The sequence below is a fragment of the Labrus bergylta genome, chromosome 1 (genome assembly GCF_963930695.1).
Source record: "Labrus bergylta chromosome 1, fLabBer1.1, whole genome shotgun sequence".
Classification (NCBI taxonomy): domain Eukaryota; kingdom Metazoa; phylum Chordata; class Actinopteri; order Labriformes; family Labridae; genus Labrus; species Labrus bergylta.
The window spans coordinates 33,770,197-33,784,640 of record NC_089195.1 but is presented as its reverse complement, the minus strand read 5'-3'; the positions used below and the strand labels follow the sequence as shown (position 1 = coordinate 33,784,640).

Sequence of the window (14,444 nt, the reverse complement as noted above, 5' to 3'; positions counted from 1 at the left end):
CATATCTGGCAAACCGAGGGGCGTCCAAAACGGCCGTGGGGGGGTGTCTTAGAACCGCCTACCTTCTCTGGTCCAAACAAATCCAGAGCATTCAGGAGCAGAATCTAAAGTTAGAAGGAGGACATACTGGCTGCTGCATTGTTGTCAGAGAAGCCAGCACTTCAACATAGCATGTTTCCTTAATGTCTGATCAGATAGTAAGATACCTTTATCATTTCATTCAGTAGATATCTTACAGACTGCTCCTTTAAACATTTAATTAAACTTCAAACATACAAGTCTCAAAACCGGGATTACAAAGGCTCCCCTGTTAAATAACATCTTAAAAGAGTGAGTACAGCACACAATGACAAAACAAGTGAAGGTATGATGCTTAAGAAATGACAGACACAGACATTCAACCTCGTGAATGACTGAATGGAACCAACCTCTAAGAAAAGAATTATAAAAGCATCATAATGTTTCTTTATCACAGCAAAATTAGTTTAGATTCAGTTTCCTAATATTCTTTAAGAGAAGAAAAAAAAACATCTTTCTTCGCCAGACATTTCTATTCGAGGTAGAAATCCTACAGTTAGAGCTGTATTACCCAATATGAAATGCTGAATCTCTCAGTAGCAGATGAAGTGGAGTTCTTCCCCACAGTCCCAGTTCTCCCAGTGTCCCTCTTTGGTTAGAGCCCCGCAGCGTTTCCTGAGAGGACACTGGTGCTCCTGATCTCCTTGGCGCCAGTTCTCGTACACCATTGGGTCACCGTTCACCCACAACCAGTGGTCCCCAAGAAAACGCAAGCCAATCCAAACCCTACCAGTGATGCCCTCATGCTGGATCTCGCTCAGGGTCAGGAGCTGCTCGGTGTCAGACTGCAGGGTGGTGAGGTCAGTGTGAGTCTCTCTGCAGTACTCCAGAGCCCCCTCCCAGGTCTTCTTCACCTCCACTGCAGTTAAACTGAAGCAGTAAAAAGGCCGCAAAATTGATGGTCTCTTATCGTTCCATTTTCCATCAGCCCTAAGAATTACAACATTCTCAATTCCTCTGTAGTCATCTGGTTGCTTAGGAGCCCAGTTAAAGTATGTGCTGTTTCCACCTCCTGACCACTTCCAGACAGAGCTGTTGACAGCATCACAGTGGAGACCGATCCATCCAACCCTGTTTCTTCCACTTGCAGCAGTTTGGAGCATTTCTTGCTCTCTCTCGCTACTAACAAAGGACAGATCAGTGTGATGCTCTCTACAGTAAGCCTGAGCCTCAAACCATGTCATGTTTTGAGGAAAAAAATGGTGTTTTCCTGAACCGTCAACAGCTGCACAGATAAAGACAAAGAATATCGTATTCTTCATGGTTGCAGCAATGTAGCTAGAGCTGAAGGTGTTTCGCTGTGTCTTCTGTCTGATGGTGTCCTCTGGGGCTCTCGGTTATTAAGGATATGAATTTGCATGTTCCACATGCAAAGCATCTTTATAGTAGACTTCAGAAAAAGAAATCAACCTGCACAAGAGCAATTCAGAAGAATGTCTAAGAAGTAAAAATAAAAGGGTTGTGTGGCCTCAATAGGGGATCACCTTAAAATAAATGGTGTCCTCTTTATCTCATTGAAGTTCATTAAGTGATCTTTTAGAACTCAACAATTTTAGCACATATAGTAGCTTACTTAGCATTTTGATGTGCCATATTTCCTTTTGTTTGTAATCTAAATTTGGATGTTCATCTTTTTGTCCACAAGATGTTCCACAAGGTATTCCGCAACGATCATTTCTAGACCCTGTCTTATTTACAATCTATATCAACAAGATTTTCTATATAACGGACTGTAATATTCATCTTTAAACTCATGGTACTATTCTGCATTGTCCTGCTGACTCTGTGGAGCTTACTGCAACTTGCTATTAAGTCTTCAGAATGCATTAATCAGCCTTGGATTATCCTTAATGCCAACAAAACCAAATTCATGATCTTCTCCAAAGCCTCACCCTCAATAGTAGCTCTATTTATAGGGTCACTGTGTATAAATAACCTTGGTATTTGGCTGCAGATCATTTACATTTGAGCACCAAATCTCTCCCCCAAACTTCAGCAGAAACTATGGCGATATAATCCATAAACATGAATCTGCTTCCACTTTCAAATCGTAAAATAGATGTAATGTGATTGGATTCGATCTTGAGGATCATGAGGACCCTTGCTGATGCAACAGGAGCATTTTAGTCAGAATATTATGATCGGAAGGGCACCGTAAATATTCGGATGGTAAGTCAAAAGACAGTAAAGATCGTTGTTTCTTTGTCGGTGGTCTGACAGAAGAAGAGAGTGGGAAGAGTTAAAGACCAGTTAAGTGCAAAAAAGGAGTAAAATATCTGAAATGTTCACACATTAAAGGATAATAACCCCTACCGTTTTGGACGCCCCTCGATTTGCCAGCTATGAGACAATGCAGAAGTGCAAAAAAATGCAGTTCCTCGAGTGTCCACTTGAGGCTTGCTGCAAAAGCAAAGGAATCTCCATTAGCTTCCATATTAAAAAGACAAATATGACAGCAGAAATAAACATGTTTACAGCTATTTTGATTTTATTAAGCACAAGACGTTTTCCTAAATTGGCATCATTATGGGGCGTGGCTAAATTGACTAACAGGTGGGTAAGTTATCGCTGTTTGCGAGGAGGCTTAACGCCTGCCTTAACTCCACCTCTTTCACTGATCGAAAGTTAGATGGAGACTATTTTTTCCAAAGTATGGTAAGGTGCACACGAAGAATAGAAACTGTACTTACCCTCAGACAGATCTGGGCTCACTGTCTCCTCCTATTCTCAGTCTTTATTATATGTTTTGTTAACAAGCTTCAGTCTCCATTTTCCTTTTAAATGGACGAGAGTAGTTTGATCTTCTTGACCAGCTCTCTGATAGAAAGCCGACAGGCGGGTTGAACTTTGACTAAAATCATCCTCTGACCAGCATGCAGATAAAACCCCCTAAAGCATGAGGTTGCAGTCCCCTCAAACCAAGACTGACCCGCTCCCCCTACAGTGTTATATGTTCTGTAATTTTAATCTGGACTCCTGCTGTTTCAGGGTCAGGTGACGCGGGCGCAGGAAGCCGAGGAGAACTACGTGATCAAGCGCGAGTTGGCGGTGGTGAGGCAGCAGTGCAACACCGCCAGCGAGAGTCTGGAGAAGGCCCAGGACACGATCAGAGAGCTGCAGCAACAGAAGGTAAACATCAACACTCAGCGTTGTCATGGCAACAGAGAGACATTTGTTTGCTGCGTCTTCTCTCTGATGGTGTCCTCTGGGGCTCTCGGTTATTAAGGATATGAATTTGCATGTTCCACATGCAAAGCATCTTTATGGTAGACTTCAGAAAAAGAAATCAGCCTGCACAAGAGCAATTCAGAAGAATGGCTAAGAAGTAAAAATAAAAGGGTTGTGTGGCCTCAATAGTGGATCACCTTAAAATAAATTGCTCAAATTTGGACGTTCATCTTCCTTTTGTTCCACAAGGTGTTCTGCAAGGATCACTGTACATTCTGCTCCTGTTATTTCCATTTCCATCTATATTAAAAAGGAAATAATCTTCAGAAAAGGTAAAGGGGTAATAATGGATTTGAAGTTCTAAAAATGTAAATTCTGGTTGGTGTTTTTTGTTTTGGATTTTGAAAATTTAAAAAAAATCAGAGAATCAAAAAAGACCAAGTACTTTGAGCTTTCTGTTGTATCTTTCATCACTACACTGATTTACACAAGTCTTTATGTACTGTTTTTGGCCTGTCTTATTTACAATCTATATCAACAAGATTTTCTATATAACGGACTGTAATATTTATCTTTAAACTCATGGTACTATTCTGCATTGTCCTGCTGACTCTGTGGAGCTTACTGCAACTTGCTATTAAGTCTTCAGAATGCATTAATCAGCCTTGGATTATCCTTAATGCCAACAAAACCAAATTCATGATCTTCTCCAAAGCCAGAGATATTTATTATCTCTAGTGAATCACCGTTTGCTTCACACGGAGGAGGACGGCAGGCAGGATGCTACTTTTTCAGCTCCCTCGATGTGAGAAACAAAATGTTTATGACACATTGGTTTCTCGTAAGGAAGAAGGAGCTGACCTGAATTAATCTGTTGGATCTTTTATTTTAATTTAGTTTGAACTAATTAGTGAAAAAAGATATAGTGCTTAAAAATCGGAGGTGTGGAAGCATTTTGGCTTCCCCGAGACAGAAAATGAAAGAGGTGAGAAGATAACAGACGAGACAAAAACTGTGTGCAGATAACCAACATGATGCAGCATTTAATCCACACCACAACGAGAAGCTCCAATCACCTCCACTTGTTGAGAAAAAAAAACACTGACAAGCGGGTTAGCAGCCCTAAAGGAATCTTTTTCATCATTTGTCCTCATTTTGTGAAATAAATCCTGAGAGATTCAGTCTTCTCGGCCGATTTGCAGATAAAAGTATTTTACACTATTTGTTTAATCATAGCTTCCATGTGAAGGAAGAAGAAGAAGGAAGGCTTCAGTGTTGAGTCAAAAGTGCACAGAGGTCAAACTAAGTGCAGCGGGGGTTCGACTTGAATGAACTTAGTGCAACCTTGAATGTCTCAAGACTTCAGTGGAAAAATTTTAGAAGTTCAAGTGTGTGAAACGGCAGAACAGACGACCTGTTTGAGACACAACTACAAAGAAGGTGTTTGTTCTTTATAAGTGTTATCAGAGTGTTTGTCCTGAACCTCCTGACCCCAGAGTTAGCAGAGAGGACTTTTACTGAACACCTCCATCAGGGGATTTTCAAACAGGTCTGCATATTTGAAGCTGGATCCAAATGCTGTTTCAACGGGGCTGTCCAAGATCCACAGAAAATTAAACTTCATTTAAGTAGCTTTAACGACGATAAGGGTAGTAACAGTGATCAGGTGTCTCAAGTGTTTGAATGAATTGATCAAGGATAACAGCTGGTATTGTCTGTCCAATAATAATATGAGAAAAAGATAGACAGACAGATGGATATTGTCGATGTTGTGCTTTGTGTCTGGTCACTTCCTGTCAGCACCTCTGGTGACTTCCTGTCAGCCCCTGTGTGTCTGATCAGACTCAAAGCTGTTTGTTTGAACTTCCTGGCGTTGTTTCCTCCTCTTTAGATCCTTTTTTTTTGTTGAATTTACTCTCTGATGTACATCGCTTTGGATAAAAGCGTCTGATAGATGAATTGTAGAGTGAACGACTGAGAACCTACTCAGACATATCAGTTTAGTCCAGGACATTAATATCAAACTCTCCATGTAAACATGAATAATCAGATGTTCACCTGCTACACACACACACACACACACACACAGACACACACAGACACACACACACACACACACACACACACACACACACACACACACACACACACACACACACAGACACACACAGACACACACAGACACACACAGACACACACACACACACACACACACACACACACACACACACACACACACACACAGACACACACTTTGTCTTTCTGAGGATGATTTGTTGCCTGTTTTGATAAAGTGTGTTGTGTTTTATTTTGAAATTGACCGGACGCTCTGTGCGTTTCCTCGTCTGACTTCCTGTCCTGGTCGCCCGTGTACAGAGGCTATGGTTCACAACGCAGCAGCCCTGGGTTCGAGTCTGACCTCTGCTCTTTGCTGCAAGTCGCCCCCCCCACTCTCTCCCCTCAGCATTTCTGTCCTCTCCAATGGGGGCAAAAACTGCTCAAAAATATCCTTAAAAAAAAAAAAAAAAAAAAAAAGCATCTGGGGTGAATTTCAGCTCAATGGAGCGGGCCGATCAGCTGCTCCTGACCGGTCAGATGAATTTCTGATATGTTGGTTTCATTGGCCGGGGGGTAAACAAACCAGCTCCGCTCCATGAACCCTCCTGTGTCAACCAACATGTAAATCCAGTCAGAGGACCGGCTCTCTGCAGACACACCACATGTATGGAGGCCCAGAAGGCACGATTGATTTGCATTACTTTTGTCTAAGCCTTATTCAATTGTTTTAGGACAAAGCTACAGACTCTACCTTGCAGGTCATAAAATGTCATCAGATCCACACCGGCTCGTTGGTGTTATAAGATTTGATCTAATTCTTTTTGTGTATTCTCCTGTGAACGCGGCTTTATGTCGACGTGTAAGATATGCATTCTCAAAGAGAGAAAGAGAAGAAGATGAGGGAATTGCAGCTTTAAGGAAATTAGTTCTTTAAGATGTAAAATACAGGGGATGTTTGACAGGTGCATGAAAGGTTTATGAGGGGAAGGTTATGCAAAAAAATAAGATTTCAAAACTGGGAGCAATGGGAGTCAGAGCCGTCGAGTCCTACATGAAATCTGGTCCAAAAATAATGTCCCCTTGTATCTGTTTGTGTTTTTAAGAGTTTTAAATTAGAGTTTAAGAAGTGTGCATCAACCTTGTAAACAGTGTGTGTGTGTGTGTGTGTATGTGTGTGTGTGTGTGTGTGTGTGTGTTTGTTTGCATGTGTGTGTGTGTGCGTGTGTGTGTGTGTGTGTGTGTGTGTGTGTGTGTTTGCATGTGTGTGTGTGTGTGTGTTTGCATGTGTGTGTGTGTGCGTGTGTGTGTGTGTGTGTGTGTGTGTGTTTGCATGTGTGTGTGTGTGTGTGTGTGTGTGTGTGTGTGTGTGTGTGTGTGTGTCTCTCTGGTCTTTCCCAGCGAGGGTTTTCTCATCATTTGGATCAGACTGAATTTGATTCTGAAAGAGGGGAGCCACTTTGAGCTCGGTGTGTGCATGACAGACAAGTTACTGTCTGACTCCTGTACACAGACACACACACACACACACACACACACACACACACACACACACACACACACACACACACACACAGTGTTTCACTCGCTCCGTTTGGACTCTCTCTGAGTGTGTTCATTCAGAGAGTTGGCTGTGCGTGACTCTAAAGCGAGGGGGTGTGATGACACGGCCCTCATCTTTACCGCTCCTCTCTCTCTTTTCTTTTCATCCGCCCACCTTTTTTGATCAAACTGTGGTTTTATATAGACGACACTGAAAGCTGCGTGAGTACAAATGAGGAAGCAGTGAACAATTTTAGAAAAATCTCAGTGTTGTCGTCTGAAGGAGTGACTCACATTCACACCCCTGCTTTGGAATAATGACATAATGCAGGAACACATTTACACACATTGACACGCTATGTGATTTGACCCTCTAATGATGATATTGATCCTCCTGCTTAAATATCAGAAGCATTATCAGACAAGAAAGACGTGAGCGAGCCAGACAGACGAAGAAGCAGTCACACACAGTCAAACATTTCCAATGGTTAACCGCTGGTTTAAAAATTCCCACCACCTGACATTTGAAGCTTTTCATCTGACAGATTTAACATCATTTAGAGACCTTTTATCAGAATCAAACTTGTGGACTTAATTATTTTGTATTTCACTGCTGATGTTGTGAAACTCTAATAACTTTTGTTAAGTTTTAAAGAGGACATATCATCTCTCCTTCTCCACCTTTTCAAACAGTCCCCTGTGGTCTAAATGAAACATCCGTGCTGTGCTTTGGTCAAAATATAACATGAATCAAGCACCAGAGGAGGTTTGTGACCCTGTTTCAACCAGCTCTCTCAGAACGCTCCGTTTTGGTGTGTGTGTCTCTTTAAATGCAATGAACCCCCCCGCCATCGATATACTGATGTTTATTGAATTTCTATGACAACGAGGATGATGTAATCATAATCTTCATAGATGTATGCAGGGCAGATATATCCCTTAAAAAAAACGATGGACAGCGTTACGATATGAAATGATATCGCTGCTCCTTCACATCGACAGTCTGATCAGGAGGCCTCCTGGACGCCTCCCTCTGGAAGTCATGGAGGAAACCCCCGGGGTAGACCCTGAGCATACCTACTGGCCTGGGAACGCCTCGAGGTCTCCCAGGAGGAGCTGGGGAGAGAGAAGTCTGGGGGGGGCGACTTTCTTAGTCTGCTGCCATCGGATAAGCGGAAGAAAATGGCTGGATGGATGGATGATATCTTAACGATGTGATGTGATGGATACGAGCAATATGATATGATAGGATACATTTTATTGACTGTTTGGAAAATGTGTGTTTGACTCCGCCTCCAGCGTTGGATCACTAAATAAGAAACCATTTTAAAAAACGACAATCTACAGGTGAAGCTGATACCAATGAAACCCAGAACATTTATATCATACCCATACTGCAAAAGATTCACATTTAATACACAACATTAAGACAAAAAAGACGAGGTAAATGGAGGTTAGAGTATTTTGAGTTTGTTGCATATGAACCTTCTAGCTGGTTCAGATATTTACTGTAAACATGTAGTCATTCAATCAAACTTTATTTATATAGCACCTTTCAGACAAATTAAATTGCATTTCAAAGTGCTTTACAAAAGTGCAGAAAAGATATTGATGAAAAAGTAGTTTATAAAATCATTGAGAGACTAATGCACACCAATAAGAATTAAAAAAATATAAAAATGAAGAAATAAATACGACACATAAAAGCAATAAGATATTAAAATCAATACATAGGAGAAGAATATTTAAAATTGTAGTAGGATAAAAAGACAATACAGTAATGTTAAGATTTGAATTTTATATAAAGCACTAAATAAAAGCCAGACTGAATAAATTAGTTTTAAGACTGCGTTTACAAATCTCAATATTCTCAGCTCCTCTCAGACCGTCAGGAAGGTTGTTCCTGCAAAAAACTACAGTACCCACCTGTTAAAGGAAGAAGGCCTGTTGTTCTTTCTGTTTTCAAAGAACCTGAAAATAATTGTTTTTATGAGTCATTATGAAAATGTACATCTCGTGTAGAAAGATCTTTAGGTCGTAACTTCGGCCTCTGTGTTAGTTTCTGTTTACAGTGAAACCGAGACTCGTGAGAAACAGATGAACGGGCGCTCCTCTGAGAATATGACAGAGGATTAGGGCCATGTTAAAAAATAAATAAATAAATAAAACAAAAATTTTGAGATTAAAGTTAAGAGTTCTACTTTCATCATTTTCCCGCAGGTCGGTCTCAAACTCGTAAGTTTACGACTTTATTCTCGTAAATTTTTGATTTTATTTCCATCGTAGGTGAATGTCAATTTTGCAGACATGTCTAGGGTTGAATTGAGATCAAACAAGAACATCTGCATAATGCATCAAATTAAAACCCTCTCTCTCTCTCCCCTGATTTCTGACTCTATCAACTGTCCTATCTCCAATAAAGGCACAAAAATAAATCTTAAAAAATAAAAAGTAATGTGAGTTTTAAGATTTATTGTGTTCCTTGAGTACTGTAGCGATATAGAACAGACCTCCCTGTGTGACTGACTTAAATCTGTGTCCTCTGTGTTCAGATCCGGCTGATGCGAGGGCAGAAGGCGACCCCCAGCTCCAGGGTCGGCGGTGTAGGAGGAAGCACCAACTACCAGGATCTCTGCCTGGCCAGCCCCGCCTCCGCAGAGGGCGACTACCTGAGCTCGGACGAGGACCTGCTCCACAGCCCGCTGCCCGCCAACGCCCTTTACCCCTCCCTGTCCGGCCCCTGTCACCCGTCTCCCCGCCTGGACAGCGAGGGGAGCACGGACAGCGAGGCGGAGGAGCAGGTGAGGATACACCCGGACCCTCAGCAGCTGTACGGCAGCATGGTGTGTGCGGAGGGGCTGGAGAACTGAGGCCGGGGAGGAGGCGTGAAGGTTTCATTGGATTTCTTTGAGAAAATAGAGACGCTGGAGCTCTGCAGGGACCTTAAACTGGGACTGTACCATCCAAACCAGTCCTCCTCCTCCTCGGCTTTTCCAGTGTTTACCTGTAACTTGAGGCAGACCTGGTTGGACCTCTTCTGATCATCACACCCCGTCCTCTCCACTCCTGTCACTGTCTCCCCCACACTGTGTCCCCTGACAAAGAGGTAATGTAATACCTCTCTCCTCGTTCCCAATAAACATATCCATCCAAACACAAAACATGACAAACAGAAACAGGACTGGACCTGCCCCCCAAAAACAACCAACCGGACCTGAATCTGTGACCATGACGAGGAGATGAACACGAGTAGACGGACGATAAAAAACTCTCCCCCTCTCCTTACAAACTAAACAACAGACACCTGACTCACTGTACAGTCCGTCTTCCTGTATCAAACTCTCCTCCCTGATTGGTTCAGGTGGTTAAAAACAAACATCTGTATCCCCCTCTTTTCCCCCTTTTAAACTTCTCATTGGAAAGACTCAAACTTCCATCAGCCATCGATTTACCTCTCAGTAGACCGAGTGTTTAAAATACAATTTAAAAAAAGGTGAAAATGTACCCATTCCAACTGTAGGGATAAGACAAGATGGCCGCCATACATGAAACATGAAACACTTGAACATATCTGTACCATAGACTGTAAAAAGAGTGAACGGGACAAGCTCCCCGGTGGAGTGAAGCTTTTATTTTTAGAGCTCCCCCCTGCTGACTGGCTGCAGTATAGGTCATAAACCCCGCCTCCTCAATGATAACAGATGGGATGTGGGTCAAACTGTAAAGTAAAAATACTCACAAAAGGGCATAATATGGGCTCTTTAATGTGCTGTTTGGGGGTAATGTCGTTAGCTAGCTATCTAACACTGAAGTAGCTGTCTGTGACGGACATTATTTATTGTTTTATTTCAGTAAAGAATGGGGGGGGGGGATCCTGATACACTATGCTGGCTGTGCTTCATGATACTACAACTTAACTGTGCTCGAACAATCAGATCCGTAGTAAAATGCAGCATATAGTTGCGCATCACCGACAATAACTTTACTTTACGGTCTGTTAAAGTAAAATAGAATATGTTCTGATGGTCAACATTCAAGATTCAACATTCAACATTCAACATTCAAGACTTTTATTTGTCACATGCTCATACAGATGTGCAGTGAAATGTAATGACTGTTCCGCAAGGCCATGTAATAAACACTCAAATTGCTAATACACATATATATACAGTAAAATAGAATATAATGTAAAATTTAAAAAAGAAATATTTGAATATACAAAATATAGAATAATGTAAACAGTGTAAAGTGTCCAGGGTGTCAAAGTGCAATGTGCAGATTGGAATGTGTGGTGTGTGTGCATCATGTAATCACAGTTCTGTTTTGTTTAGTTCTGTTTAGTTTTTATCTGAGGAGAGTGGAGTTAACAGTCCGGACGGCCTGAAGAAAGAAGCTCTTCCTGAGTCTTTCTGTGTTCGCCTTGATGTGTCGAGGGCGCCTGCCAGAGGGTAGCCACGTAAACAGTCCGTTACCTGGGTGGTGGGGATCACTCATGATCCTCTGTGCCCTGGCTGTGCTCCTCCTTGTGAAGATGTCCTGGAGGGTGGGGAGTGTTGTACCCATGGTACGCTCTGCTGCCTTCAGCACCCTCTACAGTGCTGTTCCCGTACCACTGGGTGATGTTTCCAGTCAGCACACTCTCCACCACTCCGGAATAAAAAGTCTTCAGGACCTTCACAGAGACTTTGAATTTCCTCAACATTCCCAGTCGTTCAGTCTGCTCAGTGTGCACAGACTGTAAGAATAACAGGCTCGTCTTTCTTCTGCTCCCCGTGATGCTGCTGCTGAAATGTAACATTGATAATTGGAAGAGGCAGAATATTTCTTCATGTGTTCAGATAACACTAAAGTTATTATCTGGTTCAGTAATGTCTCTAACTGTTTAAAGAAAAGAAACAGAACGGACATGTTAACATCAGCAGCCGACAGTCAAATGTAATATGAACCAAACATGATTTGTATAAGTACTCAAAACGAGCTGATCATATTCTACTAAGACTTCAACAGGTTGACTTTAGTGTTAATTTACTTTAGTTAATATTTAAGACTTCAACAGGTTGACTTTAGTGTTAATTTACTTTAGTTAATATTTAAGACTTCAACAGGTTGACTTTAGTGTTAATTTACTTTAGTTAATATTTAAGACTTCAACAGGTTGACTTTAGTGTTATTTTACTTTAGTTAATATTTAAGACTTCAACAGGTTGACTTTAGTGTTAATTTACTTTAGTTAATATTTAAGACTTCAACAGGTTGACTTTAGTGTTAATTTACTTTAGTTAATATTCAAGACTTCAGCACACTACCAGGAGTCAATTCAATAGTTTACAGTTGATTTGTTGTGACTTTGGTTCAGATTATTCAGAATTAGTTCAGAATACTCTTCTTGCTTTGCTCCATGATTATGTGATTCATATGTCATATAATAACTTTCCTGTTTTTAACACTATTTCTGTTCAACAAGATTCATTTAAAATGCTCTTTTGGTTATTTCATTATCATATTTGTTTGTTATAACTTTTTAGTTTTAGACTTAAATTTTAACCTCTCAAATAACAAAGCAGTCTCAAATCTTTTTGAGGAATTATAGCTAAAAAGATGAAATTCTTAAATAAAATGAAGTACTTTGATTGCATTTCTGTGGTGTTCCTGTAGGTGACCATGATGAAGCCAGAAGACTGAAGCAGCACGTTGTGAAGGTGGACGCCATCATCTTGTCTTTGCAGTGCTGATTCTGAAGAGAACGTCTTCACATAGGACTCAAAGGTAAAATTATCTCTCATATGATTGGACCATTTTATTGTAACCGCTATCGGCATCAAAGTAATTTTAGTAGCAATTTATAATCCTGTAAAGCAGACTAGCAGAAGAGTTTAACAGCCTCTATGGTTCTGCAAGAAGTCTAGTTCATGTTTATATTGTTCTTCTTTCTGTCTTCAAGGAAATCAATGCCCAAAGGAAACAACAGTCCAGACTCTGATTCCAGCTCCGGTGAGGTTCTGCACACAAATTGGCTGTCTGATTTGTTTAATGTGTAATTACCACACAACACCAAATCAGTACATTGAATTAATTTTTTTTTTAGCCAAATACTGAAGCTACTTCTGCATATTTGTCATGAAGCACAAGAATCCAACTGACTGCAGTTTCTGCTCACACTGCTGAAATCATGTCTCACTGTTTAAGTTTCACAGTTGTACAGTTGTACTGTGAGTATCTGTAACTTAAGAAATCAACAGGAGACACTGTGGTGCAGTGTGTGGTAAAATCATTACATTCATGTACAAATGAACACAATACTTTTCTGCAGGATTGTTTTCTTATTCCTTATCAGCAGTTGCAGTATCCTGTTCTACCACTTTAACTTCATCATCACACCTCATCATATTGGACCGCCTGCACTTGATGCTTTTGTGAATAAGAATGGTCAAAAGACGTTTCACACGCGCCCTTTCTGTGACACGCTGAGAGCCTTAAGCAGAACGCCTGAGTTAACAGACAAAGTTCATAATCAGCTCATGCTATCAGATATCTTTATCTGGGGCTTCTGGCTTTGCTGAACCAGCTTTCTCAAAGGAAGCCTGGATATGTTGAACTTGCTTCAGATACAACAACTGACCCAAATACTGATCAATAACTTAAACAACAGCCAAATACTGCCACCTAGTGTCTAAAGTGAGTTTTGTCTAAACTAAATGTGTTGAAGTGTTTGCGCTTCAGAAATAAAAGTTTTCATGGCTAACAAAAACCAGTATGAACCGGTTCTGCTCATCTGTCTGTCCCTGTCTATAGGTACACTGACTTGAAGAGAGAGGACAATTGGCTTCCATGTACAAGACACACAAGAATCACTCTATCAGGTAAAGTGATAGAAGGTGGAGTCCTACATACTCATACTAAGTAATCCACAGTCCTTTCTAACACGGAGTTAATATAAACTCTATGTATATTAAAATATACAAGCCTCTGATTTCTGCCTCTCAGGTTGATTCTGCTGTTTCAGTTTTCACCTGTTAGCTCACATCCCTGGCTACTAAGTCATAGGCAAAAGTTAATTATTGTAATTTATGTCATGAAAATATTTAACTTTAGTTTAATTTATCAGGCTGGCCCATGTGATGACAGTTTAAAATAATCAGGGCAGTACGCTAAATGGGGCGGGGCGTGTTACCAGGGCTCCTCCCACCGGATCCTACTGCGCAGACCCTGGCTCCAAATGACGTCAAAATCGAAAGATGGAAGCGCCCGTAAGGGGCATATTTTGGCTTCAAGAGCGTTGAGTGAAAACAGCTAAAGTCACGCCCACTGGTCCAGACCAGGACCTTCTGCACATACAACAACAGCAAGCAACTTAGGAAGCTGCGTCAGGCCAAGGAGGAGGCCTACAGGAGTGGGAACAGAGACCTGAACAACAGGCCAGGAACAAGCTGAGGAGGGGGATCAGGGTAGCTAAAGCCCAATTCACACATACTCCGTGCGTGCCGCGGACCGTCAGCTCCACGCACTACGCAGAGGGCGACTACCTGAGCTCGGACGAGGACCTGCTCCACAGCCCGCTGCCCGCCAACGCCCTTTACCCCTCCCTGTCCGGCCCCTGTCAC

The 14,444-nt window shown here is 41.5% G+C and overlaps 1 long non-coding RNA gene across 1 annotated transcript; it reads left to right on the top strand.

The window, feature by feature from the left end:
- Positions 1–12,474: 12,474 nt before the first annotated feature.
- On the top strand, positions 12,475–14,185 carry LOC136180361 (uncharacterized). The gene is made up of 3 exons (XR_010667050.1): positions 12,475–12,609; positions 12,785–12,834; positions 13,636–14,185. It is a non-coding gene; the product is annotated as an uncharacterized lncRNA (long non-coding RNA).
- The last annotated feature ends 259 nt before the right edge of the window (positions 14,186–14,444 follow it).